This window comes from Carassius gibelio, chromosome B22 (genome assembly GCF_023724105.1).
Source record: "Carassius gibelio isolate Cgi1373 ecotype wild population from Czech Republic chromosome B22, carGib1.2-hapl.c, whole genome shotgun sequence".
Classification (NCBI taxonomy): Eukaryota; Metazoa; Chordata; class Actinopteri; order Cypriniformes; family Cyprinidae; genus Carassius; species Carassius gibelio.
The window spans coordinates 31,703,421-31,709,331 of record NC_068417.1 but is presented as its reverse complement, the minus strand read 5'-3'; positions in this window follow the sequence as shown (position 1 = coordinate 31,709,331).

The window sequence follows — 5,911 nt, the reverse complement described above, 5'->3', positions numbered from 1 at the left end:
GATTTCAGACAAGTCTTTAGAAACATAAATGAGACAGAATTAGGAACATTGACTTCCTCCAATTAAAGGTTTCAATAAACTCACAATAATATCTGACGGAGATCATGATATAATCTAACAAAGGTTAATGTAAAATGTTAACATTTTGTGTTATTTAACAGATTTGGAAGTTATTATCCATATTTTTATTACATCTTGGCTCAACTACTGTAATTCAGTGTATTGTTTCTTATGCCTCATTATCACAAAATTAGGATGATATAGCAGTGAAGAAAAACATGAAACAAATTATTTAAATGTTGTTACCAAATTTTTAAGTTTAGATATTTGATAGACAATGCATGAAACTTAAAAATGTGAATAACTAGTTAATTAAATGGTCACGCTTTATTTTAAAGTCGTCATATGATGGGACTTCAAAGATGCAAAGACTAACGTCTCAAATCCAAAGACATATTCTTAATAAAAGTTAAAGGTCAACCACACCCTCCTAAAATGAAATCACTACCTACATATCTACCTACATGTCTGAGAAGCACCCGGCTGCAGCCTTCAGACCGAGGCGGGGCTGCACCTGGGGCGGGGTTGCACGTGCAGCCCCGCCCCACACCTACTCTGATTGGTTCAATCGTCTTTCATAGACTTAAATGATAGGAAATGTGTGCGTAGTTGGTGTTGGACGGAGAATGCTGTTTAAAAAGCTAAAAACGCTGTACAGTTTTATAAAGCCTTCATAATGCACAAAAGATGAAAAAAAAACATTAGCCTGTAACTCGCCATGTCCTTGAAATGATTGTTTTGTTAAATTAAGCTGATCTTTAGGCTAACATACGAATATAGTTAATATAAATTAATTGGGTTGATTATCCACAGCAAAACGATCAGGTCTTCAGATAGAAGAATGAATTATGAATTAAATCATTTTAGAAAATATCATTATTTCATATCATCAGAGTATGAGAAAGGAAAATGAAAGGGGTGTATCATTACTGTTTTCATTTATATAAGATATAGATAAATGACACTGCAATAGTCTAATGTGTTTGCCAATTCAATTTTTATGAAACTTTAATTTTCTTTACTACATTGCAAAACATAGACTTTTCTCCCCTTTATTTCAGGAAAATATGCTGCTCCTCATTATTTGAAAGTGAAGAAATCGATTAACTTTTATTTCTATCGGCCAGTGATGATTCTGAAAGGACCTGAAACCGTTGATATAGTAACGAACACAATTTCATGATAATTGTGCTCTTATTTTAGTGCAGTCTCACAGTCACTGTCAAATATTGAGATAAACTTTATAAAGTATCATCTATTTATATTAAATTGGTATCTTCTCCGACATCCATTTTGTGACCATTGAGCCGATTCTGTTCAATCAGCTGGAATGATTCGGGACATTCGTTTAATGTGGCTTAATGCATTAAAACAGTGTTTTTAAAAGACCAAACTCAGTAAACAAATTAATAATAAAGCATTCTATTGACTGACAGGCAGATGAGTCCAGAATAAGAGGGCAATGTGTTTAATTACGTGTTAAGCATTTTCCTCCCATAGAAAACCATTAGACTAAAAGAAAAATGCGTAACGTGACGTAATGCATTAAAACGTGTTTTAAAAAGACCAAACTCAGTAAACATTTTTAATAACACATTTTATTTACAGACAAGCAGGTTATGGGTATAAATTAAATGCTTTGTGTTCATATTCTGTGCTCATATCTGCTTGTCTGTGAATAGAATGCTTTATTAATAATTTGTTTACTGAGTTTGGTCTTTTTAAAACACTGTTTTAATGCATAAAGCCACGTACTTTCACGTTAAGCATGCTTTTAGAATGTCCCAATTATTCATTTGTGAATTCATCTGGTCAAGAAGAGTAAACTTCAGCAGCTAACATCTCTTGATTCAATAAATTAGGCATAGTGAGTCAAGTTAACAATAAAAAATTGCATTATAGTAAAGGCTTTGTAAAACTGTACAGCGTTTTTAGCTTTTTAAACAGCATTCTCCGTCCTACACCAACTACGCACGCATTTCCTATCATGTATGTCTTTGAAAGACGATTGAACCAATCAGAGTAGGTGTGCAGGCTGCAGCCGGGTGTACTTGCTTAAGATGGCCGTCGGAATAAAAACGCACTTTGTTCATAAAAAAATTAAATACTACTAATAATAATTTTGTTTTGGTATCGTTGTATATTTATTTGATGTATTTAAAGAAATATTGAGGAAAACAAACTAAAAATGTGTCTCAGATTTGTTTTTTATGTTCAACGAACGGTTTATTCGATTGAAAACAAAAACGAAATAAAGGAATTACCCGAATGTACACAATCAGGGTATCTTCCGTCCATTCCAAATCCGTTTCCAATTAAAAATCAGAAAACGAAAGACTCAAGAGGATTCAAGTGAGAGAACATGAATTCAATAACGAGAAATGGAAAAATGGCTCGTTTATTCGTTATTCCATCTAGGTTAACAAACAGAAAATGAGTTTTTGACTTGATTTCTCATTTTGTCATTTGGGGTTTAAAAAACGGTTTATGGCTTCAATATTTCATTCGCACTTGTGGGCGGAGCTGAAACGCTCCTTTCATCTGATTGGTCGGATCACTCCGCCTTCAACTCGGTTTCCTCAGTCTTTCAGAATAAGAGTCTTACAAGAGCAATGTCTGAAACCAGATGTAGACACATAATTCGCGTTGTTGCGACTTGCAAGTCACCCCTTTAAATTATTTCTAGGTTATAGTATTGTATGAATATTGTCCCACTGTAAATACAGTGCAAATAGTTCTGTCTCCTGGGATAAAAGTGAAGTGGAAATAAAAATCAATAATAGACTGAACATTTCCATGATAATATGTCTGTAACATTTACCACTCTCATCTTTTAAGTCTAATGGCATTAGGTAGGTGTGTGTGACATTAATAATTAATTGTGGAAATTAATATAGTTAAATTTATTAAATAAATTAGAATTATTAGTTTTATTACAGACAAAATTGAATGATGTTTCTCTTTTAGTCTTCTTTGTTGGCCTTGACAACGACTAAAATTTTAATGTTTCACCAAATTCAGCTCAGATCTTCAGACTCGTCTGGCTCGTTGCTGTAACTGGTCAGACTTTTTCCTTCTCAAAAAATCAGTGACTTTCATTATCTGAGCGATGAAGGTCTTACACTTAATGTCTGTTTATGTAAGTTTAAATGACAGATAAATACATTAATTTCATGTGTACTACCATGAATATGCCATATCTGTGTAACACAGGTTCTTCAATGATAGATGGGGTGGTAGGGGTGTATACCTTAGCTCAATGATAGCTGTATAATATAAAACAACATTAACTACTGCAGCTGGTGCCAAATAAAAATGATTAAGTTTTGGAAAAACTGCAAGTCAAATGTACTTGCACAAATGACTTGCTGTTACATAATACCCCTAATGCGTTGTTGGGGACGTTTTCGTCCACTAGGGGGTAAAGTTTAGTCTTATTTTGGCCACAACTTTCTCTGTGTTGCAGCTAATGGAATGATTGGTGACAAATCTTATTTTGACACTTATTTGGGGAAAATGCTTGAAATTTTTCAAAAACTCAACAGTATACTGTGGGTAAATTCACTACCCTTTTGTTATGTTTGGGATGAAAACACCCACTAAATTAAAATGCTGTAAAAATGTCTCAGATAAAGATTTTTTTTTTGTTTGCATAAATCTATTAATCACCCTCAGTCCTGATCAAACTACCAAATGTTTAAAAAAAAAATCCAAGATTTTAACTCTTTAATTACCAAGTTCATAAATTATGTCACTGATTTGGGAAGAAAAAACACACACAAAATGACATATTTTCAATATAAAAAGTAATTGTGGACTGGATATTTTTTTTTTTACCTTTTATCACAGTCTTGGGCATGTCAAAGATTAGTAACTGTAGATTAGCTTTGATGTATTGTTAGTTTTGTGCAGCATTAGATTTTAATTTTTTCTCCCTCATTTATTGTTGGTGGCTGTTTTTGTCCCATTGACTTCCATTATAACGACATTTTTTGATTGCAAAGCCATGACACCATATAATCATGCACTCTTGATTGTTGGTGGTTTCCCCTGTTGGGAAGAGGTAACATTTGTTATTTTTACAATTAGGTGGGGCCATTAACCCTTTAGGCCTGTGCAAAAAAACAGGCTTAGTTTCTGGCCTGTATATAGAGTTATATGGAGTTTAACAGCAAATTATAGTGTGTGTGTGTGTGTGTTTGAGAGAGAGAGAGAGAGAGAGAGAGAGAGAGAGAGACCTTTGTTTACTTACCTTGATGTATCTGAAAAAATCCAAATATGCCCCTAATGCTCTCAGAACTACATGGACTAAACAATAAAAAAAAGAAGTGTGTTTATGCACCTGCTGACTTTTGATGGTGAAAAGAATGGAGGGCCTATGTGTGAAATGCTTGTCTTTTCTTGATGGTGAAGCCAGTTTAAAACCTTTAAATATTATTAAAAAAACTACTTTGAACATAATTGATTATGGACCAAAATGCAATACCAACTTCAAATAAGCAGCAACTCGCTGGAGGGGTCAAGCTGCATAATCATTTCTAAAACTCTGGTTCAAGTCAAGCCCTTTCTCGTGTTGCTTGCTGCTCTTCTCACCATCAAATGACCAGAAGGATGGCATGCAAGTGTTTAAATCCATGTACTGTTTTTGTTTAGTCTATACTTATCACCACCATTAAAAGGCAGCAGGTGCATAAATACACTTTTGTTTACTCCATGTAGTTCTGAGAGCTGAGGTGTACATTTAGATTTTCTCAAATACATCAAGGTAAGTGCGCAAAAGTCTCTCTCTCTCTCTCTCTCTCCTACACACATACACACAATATAATTTGCTGTTATACTCCACATAACTCTATATACAAGTCAGAAACTAAGCTTTTTTTTGCACAGGCCTATCTAAAGGGTTGATGGTCCCACCTAGTGATCAACTGTAAAAAATAACAAATTTTAACTCTTCCCAACAGGGAAAACCACAAACAATCAAGAATGCATGATTATGTTTCATGGCTTTGCAATCAAAAATGTAATTATAATGGAAGTCAGTGAAAAAAAAACATCCACCAACAATAAATTAGGGGAAAAAAATTGTATCTAATGCTTATAGCAGTTTAATTGAGTGAATGTTTTCATCCTGAACATAACGAAAGGGTAGTGAATTTGAACAATGCACAAGGGATACATAATAATTTTTATTTGGCACCAGCCGCAATTAATGTTGACAGCTAACATGAGTGTGGTGGGGTGCGAGGTCTGTTTTGACCAATGGATGGAGACCTCAAGGCAGTGGCCTTAATGCTTATCTGAAGATTTGTCTTTATAGATTACAGTTTACATTGTACTTACTGTACAATGTACACCTCTGCATGCAGACACCCAATTGTACAAATTCATTTATAGATTTAAAACCCAGTCCTGAACCGGGAGAACCATGTTCTGCAGAGTTCAGTTCCAACACACTTGCTTGGACATTGCTACTGATCCTGAAGACCTTGCTTAGCTTAGGTGTGTTTATTTGGGGTAGCTAAACTTTGCAGGACACTGGCCATCCAAGAGGAGGACAGAGAGTCCTGACATTAGCATTTACATTCAGTGCATGTGATTTATCAACACTGAGTACATCTTAAAATGTACAGCTCATGAAAAATAAAAGTTCTAGTTGGACAAACATTAAATGCATAAACCAGTGTGAATAAAAAATATATTAAAATACATTTGGAGGTAGGTTGAAAAAGCCAGAATGGGAAGTTTTAAAGTACAGCTTGAAGTGTGAAGTTTATTCTTGTACACAGATATAGCATATTCATGGTAGTACATATTAAATTCATGTATTTATTTGCCATTTTACGTAAATAGA